At 41.3% G+C, this 27691-nt stretch overlaps 1 protein-coding gene across 1 annotated transcript in view; it reads left to right on the forward strand.

Annotated features, from left to right (window-relative positions):
- Positions 1 to 2037: 2037 nt before the first annotated feature.
- The window catches only part of sema6bb (sema domain, transmembrane domain (TM), and cytoplasmic domain, (semaphorin) 6Bb), a 257488-nt gene continuing 231834 nt past the window's right edge, over positions 2038 to 27691 (forward strand). The window contains exon 1 of the mRNA XM_060846599.1: positions 2038 to 2073. The gene's annotated coding sequence lies outside the window, so the exon portion shown is untranslated. The remainder of the gene's footprint in view (positions 2074 to 27691) is intronic.

The following is a 27691-nucleotide window of genomic DNA, read 5'->3' on the forward strand; positions in this document are numbered from 1 at the left end:
AGATGCTTTTTAAATGTTGCGATTGTACCAGACTCAACCACTTCCTCTTGCAGTTCATTGCATACTTGCACCACCCTCTACATGAAAGAGGTTGGCCCTTAGGTCCCTTTTAAATATTTCCCCTCTCCCCTTAAATCTAATTCCCCTAGATTTGAACTCCCCTACCCTGGGAAAAAGACCTTGGCGATTCACCCTATCCACCCCCTCATAATTTTATAAACCTCTATTAGGTCATCCCTCAACCTCCACTCCAGGAAAAACAGCCCCAGCCTATTCAGCCTCTCCCTGTAGCTCAAACCCTCCAACCCTGGCAACATCCTTGTAAATCTCTTTTTCTGAATCCTTTCAAGTGTTTGTACTTATATTTTTTGATGCTCTTTATTAAATGGCTGTTCCCTAATCTTCATTTGCTTTATCAATTCTGTTAATGCTAGACCACTCTGACAGTCACATAAACACGTCTCTCCTTGGGTTTGGCTTGAATCTGGTAACTTCAGTCACTTGTGAAATGAGGGTGCTCTGTGAAAACCCCTAGTGCAGGCCATGTTCCTGGTCTGTGTTCTCTAGCTCTACCAGAGCAGTAGGGCTGTTGCTGTTCCACCTGAGGAAGTCAATCAGCAAAGAACTGATTGGAGGAACTGATGGGTCAGTGTAACAGGAGTTCTGTTCCAAGCTAAAGCCATTCTGTTTTTTTTTGAGCACCTCTTGGGTAAGTGGGACTTGTGCCCAGGTTTTCTGACCCAGAAATAAGGACCACCACACCATAAGTGCTCTACACGTAAGCCATTTTGGACAGCACGGTAGCTCAGTGGTTAGCACTGCTGCCTCACAGTACCAGGGAACCGAATTCAATTCCCACCTCGGGCAACTGTCCGTGTGAAGTTTGCACATTCTCCCCGTGTCTGCGTGGATTTCATCTGGGTGCTCCGGTTTCCTCCCACAGTCCAAAGATGTGCGGGTCAGGTGAATTGGCCATGCTAAATTGCCCGTAGTGTTAGGTGCATTAGACAGGGGTGAATGTAGGGGAATGGATCGAGGTGGGTTGCTCTTCAGAGGATCGGTGTGGACTTGTTGGGCTGAAGGGCCTGTTTCCACACTGTAGGGAATGTAATCTAATAAAAAAAATATACTCTGAGGCAGCCAGTCACAGTAACATGGCTACTTACTAACTCTATTTAAATGGGGTGATAACCATCACTTTCTCCTAATTTTTGTCTAATTTTAAAAAGAAAGAAGTTCAACTTTGAAATATTTGCATCATCAATGCTAACGTTAAAAACATGTTGTCTATATTGTAAAATATGTTTTTAAACCAAGAGATAAGTAATATACTTTTTGTATGTATATGGCAATAGCTTGGTCAATGGTAGAGGTCAGCAATAGGGGTTATTTCAACAGGAATGTTTGACATTGGCCTACAAATTTCCGTGGGTGAGAATATAGCTCTGTCTATGACTCTCTCCCTTTACATTGTCCCACTCTCCCAGACAATGAAATGTGCAAGTTAGATTCCTTATGCAGTCCATCCTGAAAATGTTCCAAGACTCTAATCTCTTCTGAAAGAACATTTTTTATTGTTATTAATTTGGCATTTTTATTCCTTACATTAGGGTTTTATTTGCATCAGCATTTTGGTGCCAAGTTACCGAAAACCGGAATATTTCACTTTAGTTCAGTTCTATGCTGATTGAGTTCCTCTCAGCCAAAAAAAGGCCTTAACACCATTGGGCCCCTTATCAGTATCCACTGAGGGAAGCACAATTGGACTGAGCTATGATGCCATTCCTGGTCAATAAGCCCATCTGCACTCAGTATTTAAGTCTCTCACATGAGAAGATTGGTGATTGAGTAGGAGAGCAGAGGTGGACTGCTGAACACAAAACCTCAACTTACCACGAATCAGAAGGTGAGGACAGAGTAAAGTTAGAATCAACAACCCTTTCTTTTCTCCGCAGATGTGAGGCAGAGTGTCGCCTTTGTAGGAAGTGGCCCCGGAACAAATCCTGGTCTTGGAGAAAGTTTGGAGGTTCAGCGGATACTGAAAGTGAACAGGACCCTCTTCATAGGTAGCAGGTAAATACATTGAAGACTAACTGCGATTCAACTCTTATCAGTTACTGGCTTCAGAACTTTAGTAATTCGCAATTTTGTTTGTCAATGAGACTGTCATGCTCTGCAATCTCTGCAGGGCATTTTTGTTTTTCAAGTGAAATGTCAATCTATTGTCATAAAAATGTTCAAAGAGCTTTAGCGTTGGCAGAGAATCTCTGATTTAAAGTCTAATTTCGTACAAGTTCCTCAATAGTTTAGTGTGTCAATACATTACCATGCTGTTCAGGAAGATCTGAATTTCAATGGCCTAACCTGTGCTGGCCTTACCCAGAACATACCTCCACATATCCAGCAAAACTAATGGCAGCTAGATTAAAATTATAGGAAGTGTGTTATAGGCAACATGCTTCATGCTAGAACGATGCTTTTTGCTGCTTTTATGAGGCAGTCTCTTATTTGTCATAAATAAACAGCATTAATTTGTTCAAGGAGTAAGATTAGCAATATGATTCAGACAGGCTGCAGAAAATCGTGTTTAGGAAATAAAAATGTCTCAGTGATTCAGTTGAAGGTGCTAGAACAAGTGTTCACAATCTCACTTTAAATAATGGGTCTTGATGGTCTCAAATATACTAACAGTTGGATTTTACTGGATTTACTCCCAAATGTGCACTTTCCCACTCCCCAACGTGCCCTGGTAACCAGAATAAAAGAATAATTTAGCAAGATCAGAATGATGTGTAGAGCATCAAGTGTACTCCTTCCACAACAAAATATATTTGGATTCCATTCATCCATCCCATATGAGAGAAATATAGAATGCATATTAAAAATGTTTGTTTAGTGTTACCTGTATAGAATGCAGGTGATTCCCCATCAAAACATTTATCTGTCTAACTCATTCTAGGGAATGAAGTTAAATAATACTATTCTACAGCAACAGCTTGCATTTATGTAGTGCCTTTAATGTAGGAAGACATCCCAAGGGATTTCACAGGAGCATAGTTAGCCAACTGATTTTTGGCCATTTTGACTGATTTGATGCAGATAATTAAAAACGTAGTCTAAGTTAGGTTTGCGGATTATTTTAACAGAAGAAGGAAAGGTGGAGAGATTTAACATTTTAAATTCCAAAGCTTAAGCTCAAGATCAAGACAACTGAAAGGGAGGTAAAGGGAGTGTTCAGAGGTTGAGGAATGAGGAGCTCCTGGAGGATTGTAGGTTTGAAGAAGTTACAGGGATAGGACAGAGTAAAGTCTTGGAGCAGTTTGAGGAGGAAGATGCGAACTTTTAAATAGGAACAATGATAGATAGAGTTAGACAATATGGAGCAGCAAACACAGTGGTGACAAATGAATGAGACATTGTATTAGGAAACTTGAAGCAGGTTTAGATGAGGTCCAGTTAAGAAGTGTGGAAGGTCAGAAGCAGGAGGTTGTTGTTGGAATGTTTGAGTCAAAAACTAACAAATGCATCTATGGGAGATTCAGTAGTAGAAAGGTTGTGTAAATACAATGATGGGATGAAGGTACAAGTGGATGGCTTTTATGATGGAGAAGATGTGGTCAAGTAGGATCTAAGTTCAGTCTGTAACAGTGGCTAAGGACTGAGTAGTTGTGTTGGTGAAATGGGAGTCTATATCTCGAGAATTAAGGAATCCAAAGTAGAACATGATTGTTTCACCATTACTATCATTAATATTGACAGTTCTATGTAGCAGCAACGTGGAGATCTCCAAGTACTCTCCTCTGCTGTTAGTCATTCCAGCAACGTCAACAGTGGGATCAAATCATGGCTCAAAACTGCATCTTCAGGAAAACGTGCTAAAAGTTGGGAAAGCAATTTTCACAACCTCTGTTGCTGGGTACCTGTTTGGCCAAATTAAACTTGTCTCGTTTCTTCCCATTACTGCTGCTCTATTAGTAATGAATGTTCCCTTTAATTAAAACCAGCTGCGCAGCCAATCAGAAAGAGACCTCCATTTGGGAGTTTCCTTGACTGCAAATCAACAAGTCCACGCCAACTCTCTGAAGAGTAACCCAACCTGACCCATTCTCCTACCCTAACATCCTATACTTACCCTTGAACAATGAACCTAACATACACATCACTAAATACTATGGACAATTTAGCATGGCCAGTTCACCTAACCTGCACACTTTTGGATCATGGAAGTACCCAGAGGAAACCCACCCAGATACGGGAGAATGTGCAAATTCCACATAGACAGTCGCCCGAGGCTGGAATCGAACCTGGGTCCCTGGCGCTGTGAGGCAGCAATGCTAACCACCGAACCACCATGCTGCTCGGTGGCTCAGTGGTATACAGTAAGCACAACATCCACCACCATCTGATAAAGGAGTGATGCTCCGAAAGCTAGTGTGCTTCCAATTAAACCTGTTGGACTATAACCTGGTGTTATGTCATTTTTAACATTTACAGTAAGCCAAATCTTTAGTAAAAAAGCTAATATTATGAACAGAGGTAGCTCCTGTACAATTTCTTCCCCTTTAAGTTTCTTGTGATATCCACTTTGTTCATTTTCCCTTCTTTTGTTGAGCAAGCTCTGTATAAGGTTTATTAACGCATCACACGAATGATTTGACACAAATGAATGATTTTACAGTCATGTCCTTAACCTCTGCCAGGCGATCACCAAGAAATTTCTTTGAGAAGGTGACTAAGGAAGTGGATGAGGGTAAAGCAGTAGATGTTGTGTATATGGATTTTAGTAAGGCGTTTGATAAGGTTCCCCATGGTAGGCTAATGCTAAAACTTCAGAGGTATGGCATTGAGGATACATTAGAGGTTTGGATTAGGAATTGGCTGGCTGGAAGGAGACAGAGGGTAGTAGTTGATGGATTATGTTCATCTTGGAGCGCAGTTACTAGCGGTGTACCACAAGGATCTGTTTTGGGACCATTGCTTTTTGTTATCTTTATAAATGATCTAGAGGAAGGACTTGAAAGCTGGGTAAGCAAGTTTGCGGATGACACGAAAGTCGGTGGAGTTGTGGATAGTGAGGAAGGAAGTGGTAGGTTACAGCGGGATATAGATAAGTTGCAGAGCTGGGCGGAAATGTGGCAAATGGAATTCAATGTAGCTAAGTGCGAAGTCGTTCACTTTGGTAGGAATAACAAGATGATGGATTACTGGGCTAATGGTAGGCTACTTGGTAGTGTGGATGAGCAGAGGGATCTTGGTGTCTATGTACACAGATCTCTGAAAGTTGCCACCCAGGTAAATAGTGCTGTGAGGAAGGCATATGGTGTACTGGGCTTTATTGGCAGAGGAATTGAGTTCCGGAGTCCTGAGGTCATGTTGCAGTTGTATAAGACTCTGGTGAGGCCTCATCTGGAGTATTGTGTGCAGTTTTGGTCGCCATACTATAGGAAGGATGTGGAAGCTTTAGAACGAGTGCAGAGGAGGTTTACCAGGATGTTGCCTGGAATGGTAGGAAAATCTTATGAGGAAAGGCTGAGGCACTTGGGGCTGTTCTCATTGGAGAAGAGAAGGTTTAGGGGAGATCTGATAGAAGTGTATAAGATGATTAGGGGTTTAGATAGGGTAGATACTAAGAACCTTTTACCGCTAATGGAGTCAGGTGTTACTAGGGGACATAGCTTTAAATTAAGGGGTGGTAGGTATAGGACAGATGTTAGGGGTAGATTCTTCACACAGCGGGTTGTGAGTTCATGGAATGCCCTGCCCGTATCAGTGGTGAACTCTCCTTCTTTATGTTCATTTAAGCGGGCATTGGATAGGCATTTGGAAGTTATTGGGCTAGTATAGGTTAGGTAGGACTCGGTCGGCGCAACATCGAGGGCCGAAGGGCCTGTACTGCGCTGTATCCTTCTATGTTCTATGTTCTATAAACAGTATATTATTTGCAGGAAAGCTTTGACAAAGGTGTATGAAATGCAAGTGACATAAAAATGTTAAGTCTACTTAAGCCAAAGCTTCATAAATAACCAATGACTTTTACCTGCTGGCAATTAATCATGTGCCTGTTGCACATTCTAATGAATTAGGAAATAAATTGACGAATCATTCCAAACCATTTTGCCTTGTTTCATTTTTTTCCAGACTCCATTTCTGTTGAATTGGTGACTGAAGTTGACTTACACAGACACTAGTGCTCATTTACCTGGCAGTTTCCATTAGTGAGTTCCTGAGTAAGTGTCAGGAGGCAAATCAACACAGAGGGCATCACAGAAAGTGAAACAAAAGACTTGTGTTTCATAGACTCCCTGCAGTGTGGAAGCAGGCCATTCGCCCCAACGGGTCCACACTGACCCTCCAAATAGCATCCCACCCAGATCCTCTTCCCCCGCCAATCCTGCAACCCTGCATTTCCCATTGCCAATCCACCTATCCTACACATCTTTCGTCTGTGGGAGGAATCCAGACCACCTGAAGGAAACCCATGCAGACCTCAGGAGAATGTGCATACTCCATGCAGACAGTTGCCTGAGGTTGGGATCGGACAGGGGTGAAAATGGGTTGCTGGTTAAAGCGCAGCAGGTCATGCAGCATCCAAGCAACAGGAAATTCGACGTTTCGGGCATAAGTCCTTCATCAGGAATGAGGAAGGGCTTATGCCCGAAACATCGAATTTCCTGTTCCTTGGATGCTGCCTGACCTGCTGCGCTTTAACCAGCAACATATTTTCAGCTCTGATCTCCAGCATCTGCAGACCTCACTTTTTCATTGGAGAGGGGTTCCTGACGCTGTGAGGCAGCAGTGTTAACCACTGAGCCACCCATTTATAGCGCCGTTTACAATCACTGAATCTTCCAATCGATATTGCATTTTTGAAATGTAGATACTTGCTGTAATGTGGGAACTTGAACAGCAAATGAACAAAGAGCCACAAGCTGCAATGTAATAGTGATGAAATAATCTGCTTTTTGTGACACACATTGAGAATTAAATATTATTAGTCAAGGCAGCAGGCGTAACTCCCTTAGCTTTCCACAAAATAATGTCATTCACCTGTTTATTGCCATCTGAATGAGCAGGTGGACCCTAGTTTAAGACAGGAGCAGAGAAGCCCAGCAGCTCTGGCAGTATCTGTGGAGACAAAGCAGAGGCAATGTTTTGGGTCTAGTGATACTTCTTCAAAACTGATTGTAGCCAGGGAAAAGTTGGTATATATGCTGGAAAAGGGAGGAGTAAAAGGGGGGATGGGTGGAGTGGAGTCCAGAGAAAGAGAGAGAGAAAACAGAAGTTGAATAGAGAAAGTAATGGGTAATGGCGGGCCAAGAAGAAAGAAAAATTGCTAATGGAGATGATTAGTAAGTGAAAATGGGTCTGTGATGAAAGCAACCCATGTGATGACAAGATCTGGTCTGAGGGGTTTGTGGTAAGGACATGGAAGAAAGTGCTCAGACCCTAAAATTGTTGAGTTCGATATTGAATCCTGAAGGCTGCAGGGTCCCCAAGTGAAAGATGAGGTGCTGTTCTGTCACTGAGATTCACTGGAGCAATGCAGCAAGCCTGAGAGAGAGATATTGGCCAGGAAACACAGTGATGCGTTGAAGTGGCACACAACAGGAAGGGTTCATTTGTGGACAGAACATAAGTGTTTCACGATTGCACAGTCTACATTTTGTCTCCACACAATAGGGGAGACCACATTGTGTAAATTGTTGTTTTACCTGGAAGGTGTGTTTCGGGCCTTGGGTAGTGAGGAGACAAGAAGTAAACAGGCCTTCTGTGATTGCATGGGAAGGTGCCCTGGGGGTTTGAGGACGTATTGGGAGTGGACCGAAAAACCAGCTATTTGGTTTTGTGAGAGAAGCCTTTTGATTTTGTGCGGGAGGCACAATTAAGAGAGGAGAATCAAGTGCCATTAGTGTTGGGCATGAGCTATGTCTAATAAAAATATTGGTCGATGTATTGTGGAATTTGCTGAAACATCAAGAAAATGATTTTAAAATGCAATCAGTCAACTAATGAACAACTATTTGACAAACGAACATTATGCTGTTATGAGCCAAGAATAACTTTATTGACCATCTCCAGGAAGAACATAATGTATCCAAATAAACCTCCAGGCAATCTTGATGAAAAGGGAAGTCATTGTTTTTCTTTATGATTGGCTCACTATTTATTTCCACAGAGTTGCCGTGGAGGTTACGATAATTTCAGTGTATCCACCCTCACCCAACAATCGCAATCTCTTCTCGTAACTGTTGTAATAATAGTTTTTCCAGCTTTATTTCTTCCTGCATTCTAAAAGTAATTACTTCAATTTTATTTGTGTTTTGCTTTAACTTTTTTTTTCCTCTTATGGGATTAACATTCCCATCCCCACCCTATGACATCAACGACAGTGACAATAGAGCTACTGTAATTGGCTTCCGCTCTGGAATGGTATGTTCAAGGAAGGCATCACCCTAACCTCCTCTTCCTTATCCAATTTGGACAACAGAGGGACATATGACTAAAAGAAAGCTTGGGTATTGCAACTGATAATCTATTAACCCTCTGGTTGCCTGAGATACTGGTGGAATTGAACGTAACTGAAGTATCAGCAGACGGCAATAACTTGAGAAAATAAAGAGATGGAGGTCTAGAAGAGTCAATGAACATCAGGCCTGGTACAGGTATTGCCTATATTTATCCCAAATTTGCTCTGGCAAATCCTACATCCATGAGAGAGCTTGAATTTTTAAATGATTGTTGACTCTTAGTAGAGACAGGGATAAAAAGAAAGGAAGAATTTAATGGAAGTTGAAGTATTGAATTATAAGGCCATGGCTGGAACTGTAACAGTTCTTCATTCCTGTCACTGTACACAGTATGAAAACCTCAGCATGTTTTGTTTTCCTCTGTACTAGGCAAAGAGCATTCAGTCAGTTCAAATCAATGAGACAATTGATTAATGACTAAAATGGTATTTCTTTAGAATTCCATTTTAACAGGATACCTGTTTCATAGGCATCACAGAAACAAGCATTTGGCAATTATTTATAGTTCGGAGCTGCTTTTAAGAGCATCTAAATAGATCATAAATAAAACTTAATTTATATATTGCTTTCTGATGTCAAAATATTTCACAGCATTGATTACTCTGAAGTTCAGTAGCGTTTTAAATTTTTCTGAGGATATGGCCAACACTGACAAAGCTATTCCTAGTTGCCAGATTAGCAATTCTGGGTTTAATCAAAGCTGCAGATCACTCATGAGTTAACCATTTAGCATCGAACAGACTCTAGCGCTAGCCAGACTGAATAGGCAGGGCACAATGGAACCAGATGAGCTTTTCCAAGCAGCTCTCCTGCAAAGGAAATAATGAAAGCCAAAGGGCTGAGACTGGGTTTCTTTTTTTGGCTAATGTTTGGAGGGATTCTCACCACAGGTCCCAGCAAGATCCCTGGCTGTACTCTACCAAACGTGCCTCATTAACTACCTACCATACCATCATGGCATCCCTCTTGATTGATTCTACCCCCTTCTGACTATGTATCGTTCCCAGAACAATTCATCACTCATGCAGATATCCACTGAAAGATCCGAATTCCTCGTACCATCTTTTAAAGGCCACTTTACACATGAAGAAAGTGAGGACTGTAGATACTGGAGATCAGAGCTGAAAAATGTGTTGCTGGAAAAGCGCAGCAGGTCAGGAGAATCAACATTTTGGGAATGAGCCCTTCTTTACACATGGACAAGAATCTGCAATCTGCCATTGCCCCTCACCATCACTGAAATGGCACAACAGCCATGCTTCCCACTGCACGCAACCAATATAGCTGACACTCACGTACATATAACCCCATTCTCACACCATCTACCTGTCCTTAACTATATTCCATCAACATCCCCTCTCTAGGTCACTGCCTCCCTGTCCTCAATGCCCATTGGATACCCGTATCTTGTCATTGTCCATTAGGGGAACATTACATACAGACATTAAGACAAATCCGAACATGAGCTTTTATATTAGCCGGGAAAATGGAACATACATAAAATGAATGTAGCTGCAGCTCTGTCACAATGTGAATGAAATGCTGGTAGTCCATCAGGGTTTTCTGCAGCCAGCTCCCATCTACTGGAACAGGGGGTCAACCAGACCTGGTCTGTATTGTTGGGCCCAGTGCAGCTGAACTCTGTCATTCGCAAGGAGAGCTTCTTCCAGCTCAATATTCTTATGCTTCCCCTTGGCTGACCGCTCCCATTCCTCCAGCTCCTCATCATCTCTCCCATCCCTTCATTGCCTGCTCCAGCTGGGCAGAGTACAGCCCTGGTCACAATATGTGCACCAACTTAGTGAGGGCATCATGCCAGCTGAGTGACCAACACATTTCACCTTGTGCTGCAACCCCTTTCCCATCCCAGACCCACATCAACCATTCCACTTTCCATTGCATTTATTACAGTCCATCTTCAAACTGCAATGTAGCAATGTTCCCCTTGTCTCATGACACTCTGAGAATTCAGAAGTGATGGATGTGTTTTTGTCCTTTTAAGTTACTGTAGCTAAATGACGACGTTACTTAAGCTAGCACCAATGGGATGCTCCTTTGATCTGCATTTAACATCACTCTGCAAGTGTTGTATATGTGAGAAGAAATGTTTGCAATAGAATGTAGCTGGAGTTTGCAAACTCCCCAACAAAGGGACACTGATTGACTCTGCACACCCTGGCTGCTGTCCCAGCCATTTTCTGGTTCCATTTCACATCCACAGAATGGCAACTGGTGGGAGGGAATGCAGCTCGCAGTGCACACTGTTGAAACTGGCCCCCACCCAGTCACGAAATATTCCCCCACCAGAGCTTCCATGTTCCCTTTATTGTGTTTCCATGTGGAAATCTAGCACCTTGAGCATTGTTTCTGACTGTCTTTGCTGCCCCTTAAGCCCCAACATTGCACCTTTCACAATGTCCACAGTGCTCCTCAATGCTCTTTCTGTCGAGGCTACAGTGGTGATCACTGCCAATAAACTCTCTCCTGCACCATACCATGCCCTCTAATCTGTTCAGCATAACACCCCCCGCCCCCACACTCACTGTACCTGTTCCCACCTCCACAATGACTCTGGTTTACTCCACCAGCTTTATCTCCTCCACCTCTTCTGGCAGTGATGTCACTAGTCTTACAAAACAGACCATAACCCACTCCCCAGACTGAATTGGGTCAGGTCCCCTGACAATGAGCATCCTAAGCTAACAGTGGACCTGACTGAAGCATAACAGGCATGACAAGGTAATGCTACAAGTATGCAGCCAGGCGCTATGCAAGCGAGCACTTGGACAGCAATTGAGGAGCTGTGAGATGCAGGCTGGTCCAATGGATTGGGCCTTGAGATGCTATTTAGTGCTGAACGACATGCTGATTAGTCATTGTCAATGGCTAGCTGAAGTCACCAGTTACCCTCGCTCATTTCCAGGTTGAGATTTCTCACCCTCTCACACGTTCGGCGTAATCAGTAAGTTAGGAATACCCCATCACTAGCAACTCACCAATACTGAGTGAGAAACTTACTTGGAAAATGCATACGAGATGCAACGAGAAGTTCTACATAGGCCCTGTTGCACATCTTGCCTGCCATAGTCCACATAGTTCACATAGTTCAGGCCCCTCTTGCAAGGATGCCTGCCTTGAAGAAGTTTTCCACCTCTCTCCACATTGTTCAGGCCTCTACCACTTTCAGCCCAAATTACCAAATTATTGAATTTAGTTTTGCAGTCTGCTTCAGTTGGATTGTAAACCACGAGTCTCCTGTTGCCTGTCAAGTGTCTAACTACATGGGTGAATTATTGCTACATGAGAAAACATAGTCACCATCCTACACCAGCTACAACCCACAAACAGTTAAATCTGTGTGTTGGGGCATTAATTAGGGGAGAAATACTGGCCAAGATGACAGGCAAATCGCGCTCTCTTTAGACTCATTCTATGGAAGATTTGGCATCCATCAAAAAGATCTTTAATTTTCTACCTCATTCGGAACAGCAGCATTTCTAATTATATGAGGCTTCCTAACCTAACAATGATTTTTTTTAAGACGTTAGGAATTTACTTGCACATAGAGCTTTATTTTCTACTGTTTAAACTGGATCCAGAATATTTTCCATACAGGAGTTATGGGATAACTGGGAGAATCCCACAGAAGTGCCACATTCCTAATATAAGGATGAAGAGAGGCAGTTCTGAATGGCTACAGCCCTGTTTTTAATTCTTTCAGATCTTTCACTGTGTTTGCTCACACATTCAACTCTCAGAAACCCAACAAACCACACACATTGAAAATTGCAAACACAAGCCAAATGATGGTTTTGCTAACTTCCCATTCGTACCACAAATCAATGGTTGCACATATGAACTGTGGGGAGCAAGCTGTATTGCGTGAAGTGAAAATGTATGGATGAACAAGGACAAATTACCACAGAATTAATATATGAGGGAAAGAAACAGGAATTGGACATTGTAGAACCACTTTTCGGATGATAAATGTTTTCTTTCATTGCATTGATTAGGGCAAGGGAAGTTATAGAAGAGCCTCCTCAGATGTGGGAGTAATATGTCAGATATGTTGTGTTATATCTCATGGTCAGTATATCATTAAGAGACATGCTCATAACATTATCACTGTATCGTAGCATGTGAACCAAGGGTCTTATGGTCTCGCTATCTGAACTCTGATTATTAGAAGCATGCACCTCTGTTGTAACCAAGTAGCATAGCCCAGACACTTGTGTGCCTGTAAATGTAATAATTGTACATAGTAGCCAACCATAAAAAATATCTGTTGGATCTTTCAATACTGTGTCATCCACTGCTGGTTTCTTACATTACAAGGGATGACATGAGCACCACTACATCAGGTATAATACCCTGCTGGAGCCAAAGCCCACATCAGGATGAACTTTGACATTAAAAAAAACTCCAAACAAAACTGCAAACCAGAGCAGAGTTTCAATAAATAGGGTTGGGATTTGGTGATGTGACTCTATTATCCTATCCCCACTCCAGCTGAGTAAAACTCCATCCTGGAGACACTACCCTACTAAATGTGCCCTTAATGCTGAATTGGAGGACAAAAAAAACGTTGGATGTAAAAAATATATTTTAAAAAGGGAATTTAGACTAATGATGTAATTATCTGAAATCAGATGGGAGTAATATGAGTCCTAGATTCTCCATAGATGAAGGATTGAAGGTTCAGTGATCAAAGTTGAGCACACAGACTTAGTAAAAATTGAATGCAAACCGTTCTCCCTTGTGCTTAATTATTGGTTGCATATTCAATGAATCATAGCGTTATGCGATATTTTAGTTGGCCAAATATTTTTAAATCTGCAGTCGATTGAGTGTCATTAAACATGTGCATAAATAAGAATGATTCAAAACAGAATGATCAAACAGGGACGGGACAGTTAATTAAATATGTAATAATGAAATGCAAGAATGAAATGTGCATGAATAAAAATGTCTTATGAAGGCTAAAATAAGATTGCCAACTGTCGCAATAAAAGAAACGTGAGATACAATACAATGTGCAATGGCCATCTGAAATAAAACAGCAGTTTGGAATTCGTGTTCTTTGGCACAAATGTATGTGTGCTTTGATTTTTAGTTAAACCACAGTTCTTTTTGTCATTATGAGCCACCTCGCAATGGCCATCTTTCAGCTGGGGTCTGAACAAGGAGAAACATGAGTCCAGTACACGCTCTGCTTTTAGAGTGAGTTTGGTGACCATCGTGCATTGCATTGAACCAGGCTCATGCTCATGTACAGGAAACCATTCTGAGGCTAACTTTACTTACACCTACCTAACAAAGATGGCAACAAAGCAAAGCTCCAATACAATGTAGTGATGACAAAAAATATTAGAGCAGACATGTTAGAGGATCTCGTGCGAGAGTTCAAGTTCAGAGCAAAGTTCAGAGCAAAGTTCACTACACTTTGTCCCACTATGTAACACAGCCTCAACATCAAAAGTGTAACACCCATTTCACAATGTAGGTGCATTGGACTATATAGTGGGGTCCATAGCGCTCCTGTTTTTGAATGAGGAATCAGGAGGTGAGGCATCTGGAAAGGAGAGAGACAGCACTTCTACATTTTAATGTCAGTTTTTCCTTAGTCCTCACCTTTCACCATTGGAGTAAAGTTCCAAACATCATGAGTAGCAGTTCTTCGTATGTGAGCCTATATAGTTTGAAAGTAGATTAGATTACTTGCAGTGTGGAAACAGGCCCTTCGGCCCAACAAGTCCACACCAACCCACCGAAACGCAACCCACCCAAACCCAATCCCCTACATTTACCCCTTACCTAACACTACGGGCAATTTATAGCATGGCCAATTCACCTAACCTGCACATTTTTGAACTGTGGGAGGAAACTGGAGCACCCGGAGGAAACCCACGCAGATACAGGGAGAACGTGCAAACTCCACACAGTCAGTCACCTGAGGCAGGAATTGAACCCTGTGAGGCAGCAGTGCTAACCACTGTGCCGCCCACAAAGTAGGGATATAACCATGCCATCCCCAATCTAATTATAATCTAATTTAATAATCCTGGTTGAGGAACAAATTTTGGCCAAGTCCCTGGGATAGCTCTCTTGTGCATTCACCTGAGTGGACAGATAGATTCTTGTTTCAATGCTTTATCTGAAAGATGGTATCTCATACGATGCACAACTCAGTCAGTACTGCACTGATGTGACCACTTGAATGATGCCCTTACGTATTCGGACTAGGACTTCAATTCATCATCTTCTGGCTCATAGTCAAAGTTACTCCCCTCAGCATTAACTAACACAAATAAATAGTTGAGAAACAACTTGGTATAAAGATTAATTGTTATTTCTTTTGCTGAGTTTGGAGGTCATGCCAGAGATGTTTACCTTCCTAATAATAACAAACTTTGTTTTAGAATGTGACATTCTCTCTGAGCTGTTTTAAAAGTGACGGTCTACCATCTAAAACGCAGTTTTGTAGAATTGCAGTAATGCCCTTCAACACTCCTTCCTCCAGGAATTATTTCAATCGCTCCCAACAAGTGCCATGTTTTCATTCCATCCATTTTAAGTTGCAACCAACAGTTGTTGCCTCTGCATTGTTTGAGTGTGATTTAAGTGCTTTGCCATGTTTTTGTCCTCTGTTCTCTCATCTTATTAATGCAACCAGGTCATTGGTTCTCAAAGGAAACACAGATCAGAGATAATTTCAGATATTGATTTCCATCTCTCTTCCCCTCAGTGAATTTTATGCTTGTCAAATACAGAGATCTTAGAGCTGAAAATGTAATGGCACTTTGCATCACATCAGGAACTCCTGTGTCAGGTTGGATGTAGAATAATCTGCTCATGTTTAATCTCAGGATTTTGCTCGATACTGTACTCATTTCCCTGTCAATTGGTTTTTATTTTGTAATCCATCCTCAGCACTCATCTCCATCACTGTGACTGTAATTCAACATTACCTTTTTTAGCTCAGTATGAGTCTTTTGTTTTGGAGAGTTTCTCTCTCAAGGCTTAGTGAGCTCTATTCATCTCTTTGGCCAAACTCACCACCTTAACTTCCTATCATGCCCCATGCAACCTCTCATATCTGATTTCCACCCCATCCTTTTCTTGGAACAGCTCAGCACACATCCTGGAAATCTTTGTACCTGTGCCATCTTTTAAAACCCTGTGGCGCACTCTGGACAACCTTCATCAGTCCAGAGCTGCCCAGACATTTGTCCTGGACAGAGCAAACATAGGGAAATCTGCACCGTGCTGTGCGGACAGAGACCTGGAGATCTTACTCATGGGCTGGTGGACAGGTGGGCTTCCTCCTCCCACCGCTCCAGCTGTAAAGGCCATGACACCAGAGCATGCCAGTTCTGAGGCTGGCATTCAGCATCAGCAATGGCTGTGCCATCCACCTTCATCTCCCATAATGCCTTCTTTTCCCACATTCAAGGTGGACTCCTCCTTATGAGATGAGAGTCCTGACTCTGACTGCCACTCGGAGGATCTTGACTGCTATCAGAGGCTGTTCTAGTTCAAGGAGGGCAGGAAGCCAAAATGTTAAACAGTAGGAGTTTTATTTAAATCCCATGAATGAAGAAAAATAATTTGGCTTTTAGCTGCTTAAACATCATGATCTACTACTGCACATCTTGTGGAAGTGACCTACATTTTTACAAATGTGATTTTTTTGTTGTCATAGTTGGGCACTGAATTGAATTGAATTTATTGTCACGTGTACTGAAGCACAGTGAAAAATTTTGTCTTGCGAGCAATACAGGCAGATCCCATAGTTAAGTAGCATAGATAAATAAATAATAGGTAAACAGCAGCAAAAACAATAACAAAAACACAGGTACAGGCAAATGTTAAGAGTTTGTGGGACCATTCAGTATTCTAACAGTAGGGTGGAAACTGTTACAAAACTAGCTGATGCGTGCGTTCAGATTTCAGTACCTTCTCCCCAATGGTAGAGGTTGTAGAAAAACATTGCCAGGATGGGGTGGATCTTTGAGAATGCTGGTGGCCTTTCCTTGACAGCAGGCATGGTAGATGGATTCTATAGATGGGAGGTTGGCCTTTGTGTTTGTCTGGGCAGAGTTCACCACTCTCTGTAACCATCTCCTATCTTGAATGGTATGGTTGGCATACCAGGTAGTAATACATCTAGACAGAATGCTCTCGATGGCACACCTGTAGAAATTAGCAAGGGTATTCACCATCATGCCAAATTTCCACAGCTGCCTGAGGAAAAAGAGACATTGTTGGGCTTTTGGTAACCAGTGCATCCACATGAAGTGTCCAAGAAAGCTTGTTGTGGATGACCACTCCCAAGGGCTTGACACTCTCCACTCATCCCACCTCTGTGCTGTTAATGTGTTGGGGGGGGCATGAGTAACATCCCGCCGAAAGTCAATAATGAGTTGCATAGTTTTGCTGGCATTGAGAGCTAGGTTGTTCTCAGTGCACCATTTTCCCAGGTCTTCCACCTCCCATCTATAATCTGTTTAGTTGCCATCTGAGATTTGACCGACTATGATGTCATCAGCCAAGTTGTAAATGGCATTCGTCTGGTATATGGCACTGGCTGTGTTTGTGAGGCATTTTGCACTGAAACCTCGATATCTAGTCTTAGCACCTGCCATTTGGCCTTTATTTTAGGTTGATATATATGACTGTGGAATGTTTATAATTTATCATTTAAATAGGTTCTATTGCTCTCCTGTGGCAAGTGCACTTTTTCCTCTCACGATTTGTCTGTCAATCTTTTTGGTTTCTGCTGCCAGCACAAATTGAAGGCATTATCCAAAGTCTGAGCTTCTTTGCAATGATATAAGTCAACAAAGACTCATTAATAATTCCACCGACAACCCCATATCTTATGAATTCTGATTTTTGAGCTCCACAGCTACACTTTCCACTGGTATTTAAACACTGTTCATTAAGCTATCTATGGATTCCCTGGGTATTGAACTTACTTGTCAAATCTTTCTCTTTCAAGCGCTTAATTTGTTTAAGATTAAACTTGTTATCAAAAACTATTAGAACTTCTTCAAATGTATCTATGCCCACTTGTAAATTTTGGTAATTTATAATGTCCACTGGAAGACTTATTGAATGCAATCATGTATTTACTTGTTCAGCTTGAGATTTAATGTCTAATTTTGAAACAATTCTTAAGTATTTTAAGGATCTATCTGGCTCACTAATATCCTTAAGGGAAGGGAAAATGCCATCTTTACCTGTCCTGTCTCACATGTGACTGCAGACCCACAGTAATATGGTTAATTTTTAACTGCCCTGTCAACAGTTAGGGATGGACAATAATTGTTGGAATAGAGAATGGCACCCACATCCCATTAACACATTAAAAAAAAACTGTTTTCTCCAAAATGTTCAATACTGCATACTATTTAAAGAACAAAGAACAAAGAGAATTTATAGCCCAGGAACAGGCCCTTCAGCCTTCCAAACCTGAGCCAATCCAAACCTGTCGGTCAATTCCTAAGCATCTGTATCCCTCTACTCCCCACCTACTCATGCATTTATTCAGACACATCTTAAATTAATATACCAAGCCTGCCTCTACCACCTCTGCTGGCAATGCGTTCCAAATGCCCACTACCCTCTGTGTGAAGTACTTGCCATGTGTATCCCCCTTAAACTTTCCACTCTCACCTTGAAAGCATGACCTCTCGTTATTGAATCCTTCACCCTGGGAAAAAGCTTGTCTCTATCCACCCTGTCTATACCCTTCTTGATTTTATAAACCTCAATCAGGTCCCTCCTCAATCTCATTTTTTTCTAATGAAAATAAACATAACCTACTCAACCTTTCTTCATAGCTAGCACCTTCCATCTCTTATTTGACTCATCTCTTATAATAAACCTTCTCCTGCTATTTATTCTTGCTTTAGTCCTCTTTTAAATCTGTCACATCCCAATGCTGTTTCCACCCATTATATTGGATAGGCCTTAATGCAGCTTGAACATTAACCATTTCAGAACTATTACATTAGCCTGTGGACCATTACATTAAGAAGCACATGGATAGTGAAGATTTATTGTGATAGTGCCTGAGAGGCTTAACACAATGTAGGAAGCAAACAGTTTCTATTATGCCTAAAATATTGAAATTATCCTAATTTAATTTTCATGGTTTCTTCAGCCTGTGAAATGCAACACTCTGTGACTATTTAAATAGGACCTGGCACCATTAAACAATTATTTCTGCCAGCCTTAGAGTGCCAGCTGTCCAGAAATAATTGACAACCTCTGTGCCCAGAGTTTAAACTAAACAAATAGTCCTCTGGAGAACATATTTCCCTCATTTGCATGCCATTGGAACATGCTGAGCAAGTCCACGCCCGGAGATTGAGAATTGTTACTGACCCAGCAGCAGGTGGACTTGCCACATGGTGTACTCTTTGAGGAATTCTCCAACCACTCCACTCACCCCAGATCAAATGAAAAATCAGCAAGGGTTAAGTGGGAAATCTGAGCCATTTTACATCAGTTCCCAAAGAGGAGATAGTCATTTTGTACGGGTGACAGGAGGATTACCTGTTGAATTAACCCAGCGCGGGTCTGTGAGAGGACAGCAGCAAATTGAAAGGGAGTGGAATGAAAAAATTTTAACCTACTGTTGTGTCAATTGGATCCGGAATGAACCTTGAAGGAGCTCCAAGCCATAGACCTGTTCTTTTGTTTCAGAGCTACTGTTCTGGAACTGCAATGCACACAGTGAGGAACGTAGTATTAGACCGTTTACACAGCATTTTTCACAGAAACTTGGAGTGATTGTGGTTCATCTTAATGAGAAATGTGCAATAAAATCAAATGTAAAGTTATTGAACAAACTTTTCCCTAATTTAAGAAGTATTGTGCAACAAATCTAATGATGGCAGAGCCAAAACATTTCCCTCCATTTTATACAAAAGATTGACAAAAATAGAGAAATAAAATTTAAAGATTTAGTGCCAATTCGTGGTAGATCTTTTTGAGTGACAAGTAGTCCCAGAGCTAGACGATTATACTGACGGTCTGGTTTTGCCAGGATAGTTCTAATTTCTCGTGAACTGTCAACAATTTCTGAAAAATATGATTTGGAGATGCCAGTGTTGAACAAAGTTAAAGATCACACAACACCAGGATTATAGTCCCACAGGTTTATTTGGAAGCACTAGCTTTCGGTGTGCTGCTCCTTCATCAGGTGATTCAAGTGTCCCAACTTTTTACCTTTTCTCTTTTGTCACAAAAAACATGTTGTGAACTCTCATTCTTCTTCCTGTAAACATCCATCACGTTGCATTGCATTTGGCAACCTTCAATCCCTCCCCAAAAGCCCCTGTGACATTTCCAAAAGAATTGTCATTGCTTTTTTGGCACTGTTTGTAATTATTTTTTGTAATCTCTTATAAACAATAGTGGAAGTGGCATTAACAATGCTTCTATTAGCTGCCCAATACACCAACCATAAGAGTTGTATCTTCTCCTGGCTTCTCAATGTGTTCACTTTCTGACTGATAGAAATCTGGTCAAGTCGCAGAATGTGTTTTCCAAATAATCAGTCAGACTTGTTAGTTTGTAAGCTTTTTACTGTTTTTGCATCTGTTTGTTAGGAATATAATTTATCCCCTGTTTGTCCCCAGACGAGTTGCACTCTGCACTTTTGTTGCATGTGCCTGGACAAACAATGCAAACTAACAAAAATATATCTCCAGACTATACAGGTCATTGGTTGGGTCACTTTTGCAATACAGTGTTCAATTCTGGTCTTCCTGTTACAGGAAAGATGTCATGAAACTTGAAGGGATTCAGAAAAGATTTACCAGGATGTTTCCAGGACTGGAGGACTTGAGCTATAGGGAGGGACTGAATAGGCTGGGGCTGTTTTCCCTGGAGCATTGGGGCTGAGGAGTGAACTGATAGAGGTTTATAAAATCATGAGGAGCATGGATAGAATAAATAGCAAAGGTCTTTTACCTCAGTGTAGGGGAGTCCAAAACTAGAGGGTAGAGGTTTAAGGTGAGGGGGGAAAGATATAAAAGGAACCTCAGGGGCAACATTTTCAAGCAGAGGATGGTGTGTATCTGGAATGAGCTGCCAAAAGAGGTGGTGGACATTGGTGCAAATACAATATTATCAGGTATCTGGATGGGTATATGAAAAAGAAGGGTTGAGAGGCAAATGTGCCAACTTCTGGTAAATGGGACTAGATTTATTTAGAACATTTGTTCGGCATGGCCGAGTCAGATTGATGGCTCTGTCTCCATGCTGAACATCTTTATGGCTCTATCTCTTGGCTGCTAATTGTCAGCAAGTGGTCTTTGACAAGTCTATGACTCTATAAACCTTTAACTTTCTCTAGCTGTACAGCACCAAAGTCAAGCCTTTCTGGTGTTTCTGGGATTTTGCAAAATCATGGCTTTAGCTTCTTTTTTGGAACTCTCTCTTTGAACCACTGAGCCTGCCTACTTTACCCTCCTTACAACCTCAACTTGGCCAAGCTGTTGATCACCTGTTCAAATACCACCCACTTTGAGTTGGCATTCATATTTTTTATTCAAATAAAGTGAAGTGCTGTGAAAGGCTTTTTGTATGTGAACAGCAATATGTAAAAGCAAGCCACTGTTAGCTGTTTCCCAAGATATGCTTGATAATTTAATTGATATAAAATGTTACAGCATCACTGTTCTTGAGCCTTTTAAATATCAGAATTGAAATCAATACTTAAACTAAGTAGGAACGTATGGGCCTAATCAGACTGGGAATAAAGGTCATATTGTATTTCCAACATAATCTATAAAAATGCTTCATTAACTTGAGGCATTTTACTTTTGTAATGGAATTTTCATTCTGCTAGGTAATTATTGTTCATATATTGCCAAGTACTTGCGTATTATTTGTGTGTCAGTAATTGATCAAAACCAGGCACCAGGCAGGAATGCAGGATACAAACCCAGGTGCCCTTCCACTTACACCTATTTGTGGTTTGTTTTCTGCAATAGAGAAGGGACGTCTCCATTTACTGTAAGTAATCATCAAAGGACCCACTACATACACTCAACTGGTTCTATATGAAAGATTGAGGGCAGCTATGTCATACATTCCCTCGCTGGGCTGCGTCGTTCATAACCTGTATCCTCCAGTGAATATCCACCAACACTGAGATTTCATCTTCTGCACTGTTCTGTTCCATCTCTTTGTCCATATAAGCTTCCATTCGTCATCAATATCCCAATACTTCATAGAGCTTCTTTCTGGAAATGTTGGCTCTGTAAATGCTACTTACTTATGGGACACTATTACTGATATCACTGATGAATTCTAAAGTGGAGTCTCTTTTTCAGACACCTTTCTATCCCATAAAAACAGCTAGGATTGGGTCAACAATCGCCTTGGTGAAAGTGAGGACTGCAGATGCTGGAGAGTAGAGTCAAAATTAGAGCACCACTAATGTGATGTTGCACACACTGTACTCACAAGGCAAAAGGGGGAAAATGGGTAGATGTGACATGTTGCAAGTGTTCGCTGTCACTGTTAGTGCCTTACTTTGAAGCCTGACCAGTAAAAAAAATTTAAACACTGGATTTGAACAAGAGCTTTTAAAATGTTTTTCAGTTTTGCCTTGCCCGCCACTGGAGTTGGACTTGTCACTGATAGCCTGAGACACCGTGAATATATTTCAGCTTTTATCACAGTGATGTGGCTGGCATTTGGTACTTTAGATCAGGACCTTTTCTATGAAGTCATATAAAGTTCCTGGAAACATGGGCATGAATTTGGTGGTTTTAATTATTTCACTACAGCAAACACATGCTTTTTTATATTCATTCACGGGATGAGGGCATCGATGGCCAGGCCAGTATTTGTTGCCCATCCCTAATTGTTAAGGGTCAACCACAGTGCTGTGGGTCTGGAGTCACATGTGGGCCAGATCAGGGAAGGATGGTAGTTTCCATCCCTAAAGACAATCAGTGATTTAGATGGGTTTTTTTTCTGACAATCGATTCATGGTAATCATTAGACTGTTAGTACCAAATACTTATTGAATTTAAATTCTACCATCTGGCATGGCAGGGTTCGAACCCAGCTCCTCAGATATTACCTGGGTCTCTGGATTAACAGTCCAGTGGTAAGACCATTAGGTCATAACATCCCTTATTCCCCATCTAACAGAATAATCATGGAGAGATCTCTATGGACCTTAAACAAATATTTTGGTACCACTAATAGATTGGTGACAGAGCAGGTTTGCATTGCAAGGTACTTGCTACTAGGGGAGTTACATGTTTACTGCCAAATCAAGAGGCCTTGACCCCATATAAAGGTCAGTATAGTCCTACTGGACTGCTATCCCAGGAGAGACATCACCATTAGAGGGTCACCTGAGGCTATGGGGAATTGGTTGAAAAGAAATATTTCATAGTGACCTCAACCAGTTCGGGAATTGAACCCTTACCCACTCTTCATCACAAACCAGCCATTCAGCCATCTGAGCTAACCACCTTGTATAGCTGATGAATTTATAGAGAAAGGAGAGAGGAGACATTAGCCAGCTCACATCATTGGCTGCTCTAATCAGATCTTTACATTTTCCCTAGCATGAGTTTGTAATTCCGGAGGTGAAACTATTAACACTCAATGTCAGTGCCATATCCCACTGCTTGGCACACAAATAACATTTCCTCACTGGTATTCAGTAGTCAGTGTCAGAAATTGTTCTTGACACTCTTATTTGTACTTTCTCTGATGGAGCAATCGAAGATAAAAAGTAATAAGTTTAATTCCATAAATTTCCTATTGGCTCCAACTCTCTAACAAGGAAAGACAGGCAAGCTGCTATCAAGCCTTACAGATAAGAAAGGAGAGATTTGGAGCAGGAGTAGGTCATTTGGTCAATCATGCCTAGTCTACTATTCAGCAAGAAATTTAAATTGAGTGGTGATAAAAATAGGACAGATGACAGATGACAGTTTCTTTACTCAGAGATAAGTAGGAGTGCCTGCCTGCAACAGTAGTAGACTCACCAACTTTAAAAGCATTTAAATGGTTATTGGATAGGCATATGGACTAGAATAGAATAGTGTAGGTTAGATGGGCTTCAGTTTGGTTCCACAGGTCGGTGTAACATCAAGGGCCAAAGGTCCTGTACTGTGCTATAATGTCCAATGTTCTATGAATTGTGGAACTGATTGATTGCAGCTTTAACTCCAATTTCCATCCTAACCCCCAGTACCTTCGCAATCAAAAGTCCATCTTGCTCATCATGAAAATATTTAATGACCAGTCCTCCGATGATCTGTTGAGATAGAGTTCCAAAGATTAATTAATCTCTGAGAGATGAAGTCCCTCCTCACCTCTGTTTTAATTGATAGTCACTTACTTTGAAATTATGCCGCCTTGTTCTCGCTTCCCCCCAAAGTGGAAAAAATGGTCTCAGCATCTATTCTGTAAAACCCCTCCACCCCTCAGAATTGTAGATGTTTCAATGAGCTCTTAAAAACTAAACTGAGTAGAGGCCCAATTTGCTCAATCATTCTGCCTAGTCAGTGGACTTTTTCATTAATCGTTGAAGTAGAAGTTATAAAATACTTCATAGTTATTTCATCTATTAGCTCAAAGTTTGACTTTTCTTAAAAAAGAGTTTTCAATCTCAATGAAGATCACTACAATGAAAGGGCTACAAGTGAATAAAATACCAATTGGAAGTGTAGCAGACAATTTGTACACAACAAACTCCCACAAAGTGGATTGTAGCAGTGCCTAGGTTACCCAGTTTTATATGTTGGCCAGGAAAAACAGGGATGGATAGATCAGAAGCAGAGAGGACCTTTACTGTGACTGGGGACATTATAACACATTCTCAGGATATGGAGTAGGCCATTTATAAGTGAGAGGAGGAAAACGTTCTTCATTCAAAGGGCATGAAGCCTGTGGACTTCTCTCCCACTGAAGAGCATGGAAGCCAGGTCATAATGGATTCAGGAGAGAGATAATTTTTTAAGTCTTTTACTGTGACAATACTGTGGCTATAAGAGGCCTAGTTTGTCCTTATTTTTGAAGAGAGGTTTTAAGACAGAGGTGGAGAGCTGTCAATTTAAATCCATGGAAGTAAACAGCTTGTGAGATCTTGGGTATTTTTTTCAGTATTGGAACAATAGAAAAAGCCTGAATGAATGGGATTAAGCTTCTTTAAAACCAGGATTTTCACCTTTAGTTTTCTTCAGTAGCAGTTCGAAAGGTTCTTGAAGCTAGATATAGAAGCTGTTTTTCCTTTCTCTGTTACAGCTAAAAGTTGCAGTTCTCCTCCTACTAGTAGAATTGCCTGTGAAACAACCTACTTTACTGAATTTGTCTTTGCCAAGGGTGTGTTTATGGGATGTTAATATGTTAAAACAGTTTACTGGTTAAATAATCTATTATTCTGTTAGGTTTTCCAACAGAGTTCAGTTATTCCAATTTATTCTTTCTTTTGGTGTAATTAACTATTGTGTATGAATAAAGTGCATTTTGCTTCGTGACTAGGAGTTTGACCAATCAACCAGAATGCAACGCTTTTTAAAATGAGAAAAAAGTTAATGTCGAAACTATTTTCTTGATATATTTTGAGGGATTGAATCAGGAATGCCTGATTAAGGATTTATGCCTGAAACGTTGACTCTCCTGCTTCTCAGATGCTGCCTGACCTGCTGTGATTTTCCAGCAGCACACTCTTTAACTCTGATTCTCCAGCATCTGTAGGCCTCACTTTCTCCTATATTTTGAGGGAGGTTGGTCTGATCCTTAACAAAAGACATCAATTGGTAATGGGAGAAACCAGAAATATTGCATTGAGATAGAGCAGCAACTATGATCATTTTGAATGGCTGGGAAAACTCAAAGGTTTGAATGACCCCATCTTGTGACTAATATCTAATTCTATCGCCCTATGTTTCATAATAGTGCTGACCATTTCAGATCTCCTGCCTTGAGATCTTTAAAAGCCACACGTCAGGGAAGATAGAATTAAAAGTGTAGGGAAAATGAAGCAATGTTTATGATTTCAATGGAAGTAAAGATCACAGGGAATTTTGCCAAGTTTCTGTAAAAAATCACTCCTTTGTTTAGAATCTCAGAGGGATTAACACAGCCCTGGGAATCCTAGTCGGAATTCTTATGATTGCTTTATTCTAATTGAAAATATGCACCTTCAGGCACCCTCCATGAAATAATACTTGAAGTGCTGGTCCAGTTTATATTAAAATATTTTCTGAAACTTTGCCCAAAACAAAGATCATGGGATCCAAAAGTTGGCAGGTGGCTGTACTGGTATGAATCAGTAAAAAGCCACATCAGTGCCAAAGCATTATGAAGTCGATCATCAAACTAAGGCTGTTAGAGCAGTTTGCTTTGCAACTGCTATTCAATACTGTCCTTGTTAAATGGGATACGTTTATCTCCTGTCTGACAAATGCATGTTTTACCATCTTACTATTCTCTGTTAAATTAAACTAGTCATAAATACTCAACTCTATTTATATGCTTACAAACATCAAACAGTTTTTCTTTGCTGAGACTGAGTTGCACTAATGGCCACGTTATGACCTTTGATTTTCGAAAGAAATTTCCATTGTTATCCATGAGATAGTGATCAGCCTCTCATCTGCAAATTAATTTACACGTTCCTTTTGATGCAACCACATGAAGGAGATTATACAATGGTGCTTTCAGGATGACACACTTCCACTTGAGCAATCAGGCAGAAAGTTCACAGCAAAAGCCCTAAATCATTAACTCCAGTGGGGACATGGGTGCAGTCCTGTCAACACAACAGACAATGAAGCTTGCTTTTTAATGGTGAGCTGTCAATTTGAGCTCAGCAAAAATCTAACCCATTACAGCCCAAGGCAGAAGACAGATTCTCAGAACTAAGTCTTTGTATTTCCCTCAAAGAAAATACAGAAGCTCATTAATTGGTCCTAATCGAAGTGAAGTCCCTTATCTCAGCCTGATGTCATGGTACTAAGTCTTCTGGAATTTGGAGCCATTTGCAGTGCTGCTCTGCCTGGAGCTGCACTGATCTGCCAATTGATAAATTGATAATTTCATAGAGGTAGGTCATAGAGTCATAAAGATATACAGCACGGAAATAGATCCTTCAGTCCAACCCATCCATGCCTATCAGATATCCCAACCCAATCTAGTTCCACCTGCCAGCACCCGGCCCATATCCCTCCAAATCCTTCCTATTCATATACCTATCCAAATGCCTCTTAAATATTGCAATTTGTACCAGCCTCCATCACATCCTCTGGTAGCTCATTCCATACACGTACCACCCTCTGCGTGAAAAAGTTGCCCCTTAGGTCTCTTTTATATCTTTCCCCTCTCACCCTAAACCTATGACCTCTAGTTCTGGATTCCCCAACCCCAGGAAAAAGACTTTGTCTATTTATCCTATCCATGCCCCTCATAATTTGTAAATCTCTATAAGGTCACCCCTCAGCCTCTGACGTCCCAGGGAAAACAGCCCCAGCCTGTTCAGCCTCTCCCTGCAGCTCAGATCCTCCAGCCCTGGCAACATTCTTGTAAATCTTTTCTGAACCCTTTCAAGTTTCACAACATCTTTCCGATAGGAAGGAGACCAGAATTGCACGCAATATTACAACAGTGGCCGAACCAATGTCCTGTACAGCCGCAACATGACCTCACAACTCCTGTACTCAATACTCTGACCAATGAAGGAAAGCATACAAAATGCCTTCTTCACTATCCTATCTACCTCATGCACTCCAAGGTCTCTTTGTTCAGCAACACTCCTTTGGACCTTACCATTAAGTGTATAAGTCCTGCTAAGATTTGCTTTCCCAAAATGCAGCACCTCGCATTTATCTGAATTAAACTCCATCTGCCACTTCTCAGCCCATTGGCCCATCTGGTCAAGATCCTGTTGTAATCTGAGGTAACCCTCTTCGCTGTCCACTACACCTCCAATTTTGGTGTCATCTGCAAACTTACTAACTGTACCTCTCATGCTCGCATCCAAATCATTTATGTAAATGACAAAAAGTAGAGGGCCCAGCACCGATCCTTGTGGAACTCCAGTGGTCACAGGCCTCCAGTCTGAAAAACAACCCTCCACCACCACCCTCTGTCTTCTACCTTTGAGCCAGTTCTGT

This window comes from Hemiscyllium ocellatum, chromosome 28, assembly GCF_020745735.1.
Source record: "Hemiscyllium ocellatum isolate sHemOce1 chromosome 28, sHemOce1.pat.X.cur, whole genome shotgun sequence".
NCBI lineage: Eukaryota > Metazoa > Chordata > Chondrichthyes > Orectolobiformes > Hemiscylliidae > Hemiscyllium > Hemiscyllium ocellatum.